At 42.4% G+C, this 13,527-nt stretch overlaps 1 protein-coding gene across 1 annotated transcript in view; it reads right to left on the bottom strand.

Annotated features, from left to right (window-relative positions):
* WDR47 (WD repeat domain 47) overlaps nt 1-1,206 on the bottom strand; it is a 58,695-nt gene extending 57,489 nt beyond the window's left edge. The window contains exon 1 of the mRNA XM_049880179.1: nt 906-1,206. The gene's annotated coding sequence lies outside the window, so the exon portion shown is untranslated. The remainder of the gene's footprint in view (nt 1-905) is intronic.
* Nucleotides 1,207-13,527: the final 12,321 nt, after the last annotated feature.

Raw genomic sequence — 13,527 nt, 5'->3', positions numbered from 1 at the left:
AGACCTCTCCTTTCATTATGCAGAGAGAACCAAGTTGCCAAAAACGCTCCCCTCAGATACAACGATTGGTTACAAACTGCACGTAAGGGTACAGAAAAGAAAAATCATCTGGTCAATTGCCGTCCCTGCATACCCCCGCCCCTTTTGCCCAAGGCCTCACCCCAGAGCTAGAGATCCAATCTCTTTCTCCCCAATAAAAGGAAACCGCTTAACCATACAACCTCCCGTCTCTTCTACGCCAGCGACCCTGGCACAACCCCGTTGCAAAATCCAGTCGCTGCTCCTCTCCCCCGACAGCGCCCAGACCCCCAAAGGCCCGCTCGCATTCATCACTGACGTAAGAAAGATCAACCCCAGCCCCTGCGGGGCTGCCCCACGCCTCGGCTCTGCTCCCGGCCCCGCAGCTCGCTCCTCTCCTCCCAGCCTCGACATGTCCAGAAAGGTGCGGGAACGCTCCTCAGCTCTCCCACGGACTTGCAGTGGGGCGAGGAAAAAAGAATCAGCATAGTCAGCCCCCCACTCGCCTCTCAGCAGCAGCGAGATAGGCACGAGTCCTGCGCTGGCTTACTGCTCAGGGTCGGGCAGTGCCAGGGCGAGGGGCGTCGCTCTGCCCCCAGAACCGCGCTAGTAATATGGAGAAGGTGTGGTCCGGGTGCGGCGGGCTCAGATCGGGGCCCGGCACTCCCAGATCCTTATCTGGAGGCTCCGGGGCCTCTCCCAGAACCCAAGTCCCCACCCAGTCAGCACCCAAGCCTACCCAAGACCATTCTCCGGGACCCCGAACGCAGCTCTCGGGCCGCTTGGGTCCAAGCCCCGTCAGGCGGTGACAGGTGGTGACGGGTGGCCATGGCAACCCGAGGTGTGCAGCCAGCCCGACCCCGCCTCCGCCTCTCGGAGGCACTCACCTGAGGGCTCCGGTGCAGCCCGGAGAAGCGGCAGAGGAGAAAGCGGCTGAGACGCCGGCGACCGGGGCGCCAAAGCGGTCGGCTCTGGGCTGGTGTGGGAGTGCGAGGGCGGCGGTCTGGGCTTGGCGTCGGTCCTCCCTCCTGCCGCCCGCGCGTCAATCCATCAGTTCGTCAGTCCGTCCTTCCTCCCGTCCGCCCCTCCCAGGCGGCGTCCGCTCAGCTCAGCCTCTTGCAGACTGCGGTTGTCAAGCGGTGCTGGAGCGGAGCGCTAGCCACAAGCAGCAACCAATCGCGGCGCTCCCCTAAGGCGCCTCAGGACCCCGCCGTGCAGGGCGGCCAGGCAGGTGCCTGAGCCGAAGCGAGAGTCCTCTGGGCGGGGCCAAACCGGGGCGGGCGGGGCCAAACCGGGGGCGGGCGGGGCCAAACCACCCCGGACGAGGTGGTTACTGGCCTGGAGGGATGGCCCCGGGCGGGCGTTCCTAGGACCCGCGAGACTCCGGGGGAAAAGCGAGTGCTTGCCTTGCGTGAGAGATCAGCAGCTAGGCCGGTGACCCTGTGTCCCGAAATAGCGCGGAGGGGGGTGTCGCCTCTGATTCGAGAAGTTGTCTGCGCATTAGAATTGACTTTTAATACTCCTCGATAGCTTGTTAATAAAAACTAATGAAACAAATCTTGTTTCCTCCTCTTCTCTCTCTGCTTTCCGAGACAGCACTTCCAGATAATTCCTGCAACTTACTTGTCCCCTTCTTGATTTCTCATTTTTTGGTGCTGATCTGCCTGCCTGTAATCATTTTTCAGTTACTTAACATTTAACATTTATTTTTGTCTACACTTTCGTTGTAACTCACTTAACGGCCAAAACCTACTACTTCCCGCCTCATCGGTGGTGCAATAGTATTCCGAAAATGAATCCTTGCATACTGAACGGAGCTTAATTAAGCATTCAGGAGAGGTATAACCATGAAGGCCTAAGAAAGAAAACAATGACACAAACTTGTGAGAAACTCATTGTCACAAAGGCTAATAGTGAACTAGATCTCCCAAAGATGAGGTAAAGGAAACTGGTAACCAAGCGGATAGAGGGAGGGTCATTATGTAGGGGACAGCAAGCTTCTTTGTGTTAATGGTAATGGAACAATGGAACAATTTGGAAATGGATAGCGGGAATGGTTACATAGCATGATGAACGTAAATCAATGTCACTAAATTGTATAATAAAAAGTGTTACATATATTTTTACCACAATAAAGCTTTTTCAAAAAGAGACTAGTAACGAGAATAAACATCAAAAATATCTCTAGGAAGGAAAAATTTGGTTCATTTCACAATGAAAGAAGAGATAGCTTGAGAAAAATCAGTCCTAAGAAAAATATTTACAAATTCAGGGAAAATAATTTACCCACAAGAGCAGAACTGCAAGACTTCAATTGCCCATGTCTTGGCTAACTTGTGGCAGGAAGTCTTCATCGTGAACACACTCAGCGATAAGTAACGGGCAAATACAAGCATAACAACGTTACCCAGGGTCTCGATATTGGGGGAAAAAAAAAACTCCACAAAATGTTTAAATTGAAAAAAATGGGCAGATACACCCTGGCAACAAATAATTTTTCAATTATTTTGCCAGAATAGTTCATCTAAGAACCCACCACTATACCTTGATTCTTGGGCATAATCTTGGTCAAAAGAACAAGCATCATTTAAGCATTTAAGTCTTCAACCATATCTGGACAAAGTCACTAATCAGGGACAATATGACAAACTTTTGAGCATCTACTATGTACAGAGTGGGGGAAAAAAAAAAAAGGAAGAACCTGAAATTCTGGTACTAGATTGGTCTTGGCATTCATTGAGCACAAAAAAGAAGCATTTTGCCTATTTTCTCATTTAAGCCTCACATCTCTCTTATTCCCATTTTAGAGATTAAGGGAAATAACTTGCCCAAGGTCACACTCACACAGATGTTAAAAAGCAGAGCCAGGATTCGATCCATTTTGACTCTTAAAACCTTCTTTTTGCATGTTACTTCACTGTGTATCAACTGGAGAGTTTAGTTTGAAGAAAATAGGCCCTATTTTGAAAAGGAAGAGTAGATAAAAGGTCTTATTAACATTTATATTCCCATACCCTATGGCATAGTGCCATTTGCATCTAAATTTTCAAGAAACTTTTTTTTATATAATCAGTATTGTCAGAAGAAAATACAGAACCACTATATTTCCTAAAAAAAGGGGGTGGGAGGAGGGAAGGAACTAGGTACTTGTCATGGATTGAATTGTGTCACCCAAAAATATCTGTCAACTTGGTTAGGCCATGATTCCCAGTATTATGTGGTTGTCCTCCATTTTGTGATTGTAATTTTATGTTAAAGAGGATTAGGATAGAATTTTAACACCCTCAGCCAGGTCACATCCCTGATCCAATGTAAAGGGAGTTTTCCTGGGGTGTGGCCTGCACCACCTTTCATCTCTCAAGAGATAAAAAGGAAAGGGAAGCAAGCAGAGAGTTGGGGACCTCATGCCACCAAGAAAGCAGTGCCGGGAGCAAAGCGTGTCCTTTGAACCCAGGGGTCCCTAGTCTGGGGAAGATTGATGAGAAGGCCAACAGAAAGTTTCTTCCCCTGGAGCTGACACCCTGAATTTGGACTTTTAGCCTACTTCACTGAGAAGGAATAAATTTCTCTTTGTTAAAGCCATCCACTTGTGGTATTTCTGTTATAGCAGCACTAGATGACTAAGACAGCACTGAAATATAAGACATCTGGTACACCTTATCACTTGTACACAGATAAATGCTTTGACTGTTGTATATTTGCTTCCTAATATAACATCAAGTTTTACACTACAATCTTAATAGCTGTTAGCCTAAGGTATCACCTTTCCCTCTAGACTCAGCCACACTGGTGAGATTAGATTTTCTTGTTTTTCATTCTATTTGTTGCAATAGCAGCAAGTTGTTCACAAAGGACAACGCTTTCTTAGATGAAGGACTGTCCTTAAATCCTGAGGTACTGCTTTGATCCTTCACCAAACGCTTGTTGAGTGCCTACACTAGGTCAGGAACTAGGTTAGGCATTATTTGAAAATGCAGGTTCTAACTTGACAGAATGATTCATGATGCCTTGTGACTTAAATGCCTATAAGCTAAGGTGGACATCTTTTAATACGATTTCAAAATCTCATTTCTAAGAAGAGGAATAGAAGTATTTGGTTTTCCCCAAATAGCAGAAAGAATGTGAGCACAATCCCAAGCTAGGAAATCTTGCCTCAAGGAGTTCAGGGGAAGAAGAACTTGTTTTTAAAAGCTTCACTCTCATTACTAGAAATATGCACATATACATGCATAACACATACGCACATCAAAAAGCTTTGTGCTTTACTGGTGTTGTAGGGGAAGAAACACCATTTAGTAAAGCGAAAAGAAAGTTTTATCGGGCATATATTCAAAAACATAAAAGTTGAGAAACAGACAAACATGCTGCTAGAGCCATATCATCGGCCCAGCCCAAAGAAATATTATAGAATAAGCAAGAATGGGAAAACAGACAAGCGTGCTGCCACAGCCATGTCTGCCCAAGTCCAAAGAACTTTATAAAGTCATCAGTATACATTAACATTACAAAATGGGCAAAACCATTGAAAGCTTCATCTTTTCAGAGATTGGCTAGAAACTGTGATCCTACATTTTGAATTGTCTTTCTTAACAATCATTGGTACAGGTTTCAGTAACAACAGTCAGGATGGTCTTCATTGGTCCAGCAAATCTCTATTCACCAAATGCTAATAGAAAATGATAAGAGTGGAAAGTCGTTTGTATTCTGGCTTACTGAAAGTTTCCCTAAAAGATATTTTCCAAGATTATTCTATCTATTGTCTATCTCAGGGCCCAGTTGATGTGTCCTTGTGAGTCCTTGTGAGCCCAGCTTGAGCTGGGTCACATTCTCTATGCTCAAGGACAGGAAATAACGACTTCAATATTATTTTCTAAATCACTAGTAGATAGTACCATGGTTCCGGCAGAACAAAGTACCACCACTACTGCTTCTCCTTCAAATGGGCTCAAGGTTTATGTCCGTGGAATTGCCTGGGTCTAAATGGGTTCTTATCCAGACCCCTAAATAAAAGCTTAAATTATATATAACTATCGACAGTTAAGAAGCCCTGGTGGTGCAGTGGTTAAGTGCTCAGCTGCTAACCAAAAAGTCAATGGTTCCAATCTACCAGCCTCTCTGAGACAGATAGGGTTAACTGTGCTGGTGGAACAAAAGAGCTATTAAAAGATTGCCATCTAGAAGTTGGGTAAACAGGAACCACACCCTGTCAACAAGAGATAAGGTTGAAACAACCTGTGAATTACTATTTCCTTCTTAGTGTTTTTCTAGTCTGTCCCCCCTTTACAGGCTTCCGCATGTGCAGAAGAACAAAGTGTGACTGCCGTTTAACCTTCCTTAGCCCTCGGAAGATGGTGATATAGTGCCCAAAATCAGTGCGCTTGCGCTATATCCCATTATAAGTGATGCCAAGTGCTGCCGAGAGGACTCCATCTTGAATATCAGCAGGCTCCATCTTGGATTCCAGATCCGCAAGCAACCTAATGAACATACACTGCCATTCTGAGAAGTACCCGCCCCTTGAAAGAAGCCCACTAAATATTCATTACTCTATTGTCTCTACTGAACCCATGTAAGCCCTAGCCTTGCTTCTCTTTTCCAGAGAGGCTTAGTCCCCCACTGACTCCTTTTGCTTGACTCAAGCAAAATAAAGCCTGTTGAGGATAAAGTTTGTCTTTCGCATGTATTCTTACTCGGGAAAAGACAAGGACCCTTTGTGTCGGGTTGGCGATTGGTAACATCACCATGAGAGAAAGATGTAGCAGTCTGCTTTCATAAAGATTTACAGCCTTGGAAACCCTATGGGGCAGTTCCACTCTCTCCTTTCAGGGTCGCTATGAGTTGGAATCAACTTGATGCAAATGTGTTGTCAATAGTTAAACCTAGTGAAGAAAAATACATTATTCTTGTTTCAATATAAAAAGAGATGTGCTTTTATCCATATTAAGTAAATATCTGGATGTAATATTAAAAATAAAATTAAAAATATTTTGTTTTGTCAAAATTAAATATATCATTTTAATTAGGTCATTGAAATACTTCAAAATTCAAAAAAAGGGGGAACTGAATATTAGGAGATGTTAATAATACATAAAGTATATTAAACATCATAAGTTCAGATGGGTATTTTAGGACACCTCCATGCATCTGTCAATTTTTTATACTGTGGGGGCTTGTGTGTTCCTCTGATGCTGGAAGCTATGCCACTGGTATGTCAAATGCCAACAGGGCCACCCATGGTGGACAGGTTTCAGCAAAGCTTCCAGACAAAGGCAGGCTAGGAAGAAGGACCTGGCAGTATACTTCTGAAAAGAATTAGCCAGTGAAAACCTTATGAATAGCAGCAGAACACTGTCTGATATAGTGCCAGAAGATGAGCCCCTCAGGTTGGAGGGTACTCAAAATATGACTGGGGAAGAGCTGTCTCCTCAAAGTAGAGTTGACCTTAATGACATGGATGAAGTCAAGCTTTCCGAACCTTCATTTGCTGATGTGGCATGACTCAAAATCAGAAGAAAAAGCTTCAAACATCCATTAATGATCAGAATGTGGAATGTATGACTTATGAATCTAGGAAAACTGGAAATCATCAAAAATGAAACATAACACATAAACATCACTATCCTAGGCACTAAAAAAAAAAAACCCGTAGTCATTGAGTCGATTTCAACTCATAGCAACTCTATAGTACAGAGTAGAACTGTCCCACAGGGTTTCCAAGAAGCAGCTGGTGGATTCAAACTGCTGGCCTTTTGGTTAGCAACAGTGGCTCTTAACCACTATGTCACCAGGGCGCCTCCTGGTACTGGCCATTTTGAATCAGAAAATCATATGCTCTACCATGCCAGAAATGACAACTTGAAGAGGAATGGTGTTGCATTCATTGTCAAAAAGAACATTTCAAGATCTATCCTGCAGTATAACTCTGTCAGTGGTAGGATAATATCCATGTAGCTACAAGAAAGACCAGTTAATACTACTATTATTCACATTTATGCACCAACCACTAAGGCCAAAGATGAAGAAACTGAAGATTTTTACCAACTTCTGCAGTCTGTAATTGATTGAACATGCAATCAGGATGCATTGATAATTACCGGTGATTGGAATGTGAAAGGTGGAAACAAAGAAAGATCGGTAGTTGGAAAATATGGCCTTGGTGATAGAAACAATGCCAGAAATCACGATGGTATTTTGCAAGACCAACAATTTCTTCATTGCAAATACCTTTTTTCACCAACATAAACAGCAACTATACACGTGGACCTCATCAGATGTAATACACAGGAATCAAATTCAGTACATATGTGGAATGGGATGATGGAAAAGCTCAATAGCACCAGTCAGAACAAGGCTAGGGGATGACTGATAAACAGACAATCAATTACTCATATGCAAGTTCAAGTTGAAGCTGAAGCAAATTAGAACAAGTCCATGAGAGCCAAAGTATGGCCTTGAGTATATCCCACCTGAATTTAGAGACCATCTCAAGAATAGATTTTGTGTATGAGCACTAATGAATGAAGACCAGATGAGCTGTGGAATGACATCAAGGATATCATACATGAAGAAAGCAAGAGGTCATTAAAAAGACAGGAAAGAAAGAAAAGACCAAAATGGATGTCAGAAGAGACTGTCCAACTTGCTCTCGAACATTGAGTAGTTAAAGCGAAAGAAAGAAATGATGAAGTAAAAGAGTTGAAAAGAAGATTTCAAATGGCAGCTTGAGAAGACAAAGTAAAGTATTATGATGACATGTGCAAAGACCTGGAGATAGGAAACCAAAAGGGAAGAACACACTCAACATTTCTCAAACTGAAAGAACTGAAGAAAAAATTCAAGCCTCAAGTTGCGATACTGAAGGACTCTATGGGGAAAATATTAAACAACACAGGAAGCACCAAAAGTAGATGGAAGGAATACAGAGTATACTAAAAAGAATTGGTCAATGTTCAATCATTTCATGAGGTAACATATGATCAGGAACCGACGGTACTGAAAGAAGAAGCTCAAGCTGCACTGGAAAGGCATTGGTCAAAAACTGAGATGTTTCAATAAATGGATGAAAGTGCTCACTCATCTATGCCAAGAAATCTGGAAGACAGCTATCTGGCCAACCGACTAGAAGAGATCCATATTTATGCCTATTCCCAAGAAAGATGATCCAACCAAATTCAGAAATTATTGAGCAATATCATTAATATCACATGTAAGTAAAATTTTGCTGAAGATCTTTCAAAAGTCACTGCAGGAGTATATTGACAGGGAGGTGCCAGAAATTCAAGCTGAATTTAAAAGAGAACATGGAACCAGGGATATCATTGCTGATGTCAGATGGATCCTGACTGGAAGCAGAGAATACCAGAAAGATGTTTACCTGTGCTTTATTGACTATACTAAGGTATTCCACTGTGTGAATCATAAAAAATTATTGATAACATTGCAAAGAATGGGAATTCCAGAACACTTAATTGTGCTCATGAGGAATCTGTACATGGATCAAGAGGCAGTCGTTCAGACAGAGCAAGGGGACACTGCATGGTTTAAAGTCAAGAAAGGTGTGCATCAGGGCTGCATCCTTTCACCATACCTATTCGATCTTTATGCTGAACAAATAATCCAAGAAGCTGGACTATATGAAGAAGAATGTGGTGGTATCAGGATTGGAGGAAGACTCATTAACAACCTGTATTATGCAGATGACACAACCTTGCTTGCTGAAAGTGAAGAGGACTTGAATCACTGATGAAGATCAAAGACCAGAGCCTTCAGTAGGGATTACACCTCAACATAAAGAAAACAAAAATCCTTACAACTAGACCAATAAGCAACATCATGATAAACAGAGAAAAGAGTAAAGTTGTCAAGGATTTCTTTTTACTTGGATGCACAATCAACACCCATGGAAGCAGCAGTCAAGAAATCAAAAGACAAATTGCATTGGGCAAATCGGCTCCAAAAGACCTCTTCTAAAGTGTTGAAAAGCAATGATGTCACCTTGAGGACTAAGGTACGCCTGTCCCAAGCCATGGTGTTTTCAATCACCTCCTATGTATGCAAAAGCTGGACAATGAATAAGGAAGACCAAAGAAGACTCAACACCTTTGAACTGTGGTGTTGAGGGAGAATACTGAATGGACTGCCAAAAGAATGAACAAATCTGTCTTGGAAGAAGTACAATCAGAATGCTCCTTAGAAGCAAGGATGGCAAGACTGCGTCTCACATACTTTGGACATGCTATCAGGAGGGATCAGTGCCTGGAGAAAGACATCATGCTTATTAAAGTAGAGGGTCAGCAAGAAAGAGGAAGACCCTCAAATTGAGATGGATTCACACAGTGGCTACAACAATGGGCTCGAGCATAGCAACAATTGTGAGGATGGCACAGGACCAGCCAGTGTTTTGTTCTGTTGTGCATAGGGTCGCTATGAGTCAGAACGAACTGGACAGCACCTAACAACAACAACAACATTTTAGGACAAGATTAGTAACCTTCTAATAATATGTTTGATCATTTGACAGAACTTGCTATAAAGATGGAAAAAAAATCAGATTCACCAAAATGAGTTTGGGTAGGTATCTTATTGTAAGTTCACATGATCCAAAATAAAACTATAAAAATCCTAATTCAGAAAAGTTAGATATAGTATTAGCATTTCTTTTAGGATTTGTTAAGTTACTAAGTAGGCTTTTTTCCTAATAATTTTCCAGTTATTTTTCTAAAATGGCCGTGCAAAGGCAAAAGACAATGATTTTTGTTTTAGTGATTGTTCTTCCTATCCTAAAAGAATACAGACAAGAATTTAGAGTAGTTTAGTACCAAGTTTTCTGTAGAAGTATAAAAATGAGCGTGTACATGAAAGTCTCAATGCTACAAATAACATATGGAATTTTGTATAACAGCTCAAACTGAAACTCTTACCAATCTAATGGTAATATATAATAAATTTGCTCCTTTTATTTCTATAACTTTAGAATTCCATTTATAGACATAACATACAGAAAAACGCTATCTGGGTTATGCCTCAAATACAACAGGTACTTAATAAATACTCATCTGATATATCAAAACTTTTTCCTTGATCCTATCCTGTAATATAATAGTCTGAATAGCTCATGTGGTCACATGTTAGGACCCAGGAAAAACAGCAGCCTTCATCAAGACATTTACCAACTTGTTCCCTGGTCATCGTTCCCTCCATTCTCCACCTGTGGCAAGAAGGAAAGCATGGGGACTCAGAAAATCAGGTCCAGAGAGTTAGAAATTGTTCTAGGGTGCAGTCAGAGCTTTTAAAAGTTCCTGATTTTTAGGCACAATGCTCAGGGTTATCAACATTGATGAGCAAGTTATCAGGCCTCCCTGAAGAATCAGGAAGTAAAATTGCCCTCTTTCAATAATCTCTGAACTCAGCACTTAACTGGATTGGAGCAGAGATATGCAAAGTTACTTTAAAGAGACACATATAGACACAGCTGTAAGTTGGCATGGTCAAATGGAAGTGGAAATTCAAGCCAAGTTTCCAGTGTCAGTAGCAAGACCATGCTGTTTCCTAGGGCTGAAGTTAGCTATTTCCTAGGGATGCTGTAACAGAAATACCGTATGTGGGTGGCTTTAAAAATTCAATTTTTCTCGCAGTTCAGAAGGCTAGAAGTCTGAATTCAGGGCACTGGCTCTAGGGGAAGGCTCTCTCTCTGAAGGCTCTGGGGAAAGATCCTTGTCTCTTCCGCCAGGGCTTTGAAAGATTCATTCCAGCTCAAACCCCTGCTGAGAATTTGCATTTCCACCCCAGATATACTGAATCAGAATCTACAGCTTAACAAGGTCTTCAGGTGATTTGTATGTATATGCAGGAATTTTTAACGAGATCCCAGGCCATTCTTATGTATACACAAGAATTTTGACAAGCTCTCCAAGTGATACTTATGTATACACAGAGTTTAACAAGATCCCCAGGTGATTCTTATGTATACATAAGATTTAAACAAGATTCCTGGGTGATTCTTATAGAGATACAAAAATTCTAACAAGATCCTCAGGTGATTCTTATGTACACATATAAGATTTTTAAACAAGATTCTCAGGTGATTCTTATGTATACATAAGAATTTAGACAAGAGCCCCAGGTGTATACATAAGAATAACCTGGGGGTCCTGTTAAACTGCAGATTCTTCTTCAGTATATCTGGAGTGAAAATGCAAATTCTCAGCAGGGGTTCAAACTAGAATGAACGGGTTCAAAGCTCTGCTTCTAGCATTCCTCAGTTGGTTCAGTGGCATCTATCTTCTCCATTTATTTGTGCTTCCTTGTCTCTGTGTTTATACTGCTCCTTACAATTCTGAAATGATTAGATTTAGGACACACCCTACACTGACACTCATTAACATAACACTTATTAACATAACAAAGAAAATCCTATTCCCAAATGAGATTACATCCACAGGTATAGAGGTTGGGATTTCAACCTCTATTTTGGCAGGACGCAATTCAATTCCCAGGCAACACATTCCTTGCATGCTTCATGCCCTGATGAGCCATTTTCCTATTTCTGTGTTAACTTTGTCCTTATCTTACCTGATGCTATAGATAATGCATTCATTTAACCACCCTCATTTGGATTCACCCTCATAATTATGTTTCAGTTTACCATGTGCCTGCCTAGAAAACGAAAAAATGTGCTGTTCATACAGACACAAGTTTAGTTCTCACAGTAAATTGGCATCCCATTTTCATACATTAGTCTTAAGAGCTTGGTTTCTATGAGTCTTCCCCAAGAGATGGATGTGCTGTCCATGTACTGATGAAGTCAGTTTCTGAGCCTGCAATGCTGCAAAAGGCAGATCAGACTCTAGACTATAGTACATTCACCCAAGTAATGCAACCTGCCAAGGCCTTTTGGGAGGTAGCCAAATGACTCTCCAGGCAACACCCTTCTCTGCTGCTGAGAGGCCAAGTAAGCCATTTCCCCCGTTTTAAAATATCTACACTTAGAATTAATGTTCCCGTTTTCACTCAAGACCACCAGTTGAAACACAGTAAAACCAAACATTCCACGTACAATCATAAGATATATATTAGATACTCTGAGTGTCAAATAAGCTAGCTAAAAAAATAAAAGGTATAATCTTTTTAAAGAGAGATTCGCTTAAAACAAAGTGGGGTAGGGGAACTATTACAGAGTAAAGAAATTTAGACATACCAACCAAATACAATGAATGACACCTTACTTAGATTCTATTTCAAACACACTGCGGTAGGCAGAATCATGGTCCCCCAAAGATGTCCAGGTCCTAATCCCTGGAAACTGTGAATATATTACCTTACATAGCAAAAAGGACTTTACTGTTGTAATTAAACCAAGGACTTTGAAATGGGGAGATCATCATGAATTGTTCAGGTGGCCCAATATAATTCCATGGCTTCTTTAAAGCAGAGAACATTTCCCAGCTGTGGACAGAGGGAGCTGTGACAACGGAAGAATGATCAGAAATATAACGTTGCTAGCTGCAGTGCAGTGAATTACTTAAAATGGCTCTTCTAGCCTTACTCTTTGTGACTCCCATACAGCAATTGGGTTAGACTGTACAAATAAAGTGCTTGTGGCCCACCAAGGGAATTGGACAGCCTGCTAACAATGCAAAATTTAAGTTGCTTATGGAACACTTGCAGGGGCTGGTCAGTTCTGCCATCCCACTAGGCTTAAAAAGAGAGCTAATCCCAGAGCAGAAAGGGGACCTCACTACCATCAACTAAGAAGAGCTGGGAATGGAGCCTGTTCTTTGGACTCAGGGTTCCTGCACCAAGAACCTCCTAGACCCAGGAGACAGAAAGAGAGCTGTAATACCAGAGGCAGCGCAAGATGGTGAGAAGTGGTGGCAGCAAAATGGCGGCAGCAGAGAAACAGTGGCAGCAGAACCAGGAAACTGGCAAAAGAGGGTGCAGTGGGCTTCCTGGCCTACAGAGCAAGGTGGCTACAGTGGTTGTGCCAAGAGAGCTGAGTGCCTTCAGACAGGAGGCTTGAGCTTGCTGGCAGAGTTGGATGTCTCCACGCACTTGGCAGAACTAGGCTTGCCAACCCACGGAGCGAGAGAGATGAACACCTTCTGACCGAGGCTTACTGGCAAAGTAGGATACTCTGGGCACTTACTGGCAGAGCTAAAGAGCTTTGTGACACTTGCCCAAGCAGGGTAGAGGCCAGGCCAAGAGGCCAAGGGTCAAGGAGAGGCTTGCCTGCAGGCACAGCTGAGAATAAGCTGTCCTGACCAAAGAACTATATCATGAGTTGTGCCTGATCCTGAATTGTATAACCTGTTACTTCCCTAATAAGCCCCATAACTGTAAGTGTGGTCTGTGAGTTGTGTGAGGCCATTACAACGAATCATCAAACCCAGCAGAAGAGTAGAGAGTGCCGTGGGAGGGATGGCTGGTGTCAGACCTTGCAAAAAGGTTGGAGAGTGGAGATATGTCTCACAGGCATCAGCTTTGGGCCGATGCTTTTGATGGTGATTCTCC

The sequence above is a fragment of the Elephas maximus genome, chromosome 3, assembly GCF_024166365.1.
Source record: "Elephas maximus indicus isolate mEleMax1 chromosome 3, mEleMax1 primary haplotype, whole genome shotgun sequence".
Classification (NCBI taxonomy): domain Eukaryota; kingdom Metazoa; phylum Chordata; class Mammalia; order Proboscidea; family Elephantidae; genus Elephas; species Elephas maximus.
The sequence above is the reverse complement of the archived record's forward strand: the minus strand, read 5'-3'. Positions and strand labels throughout refer to the sequence as shown.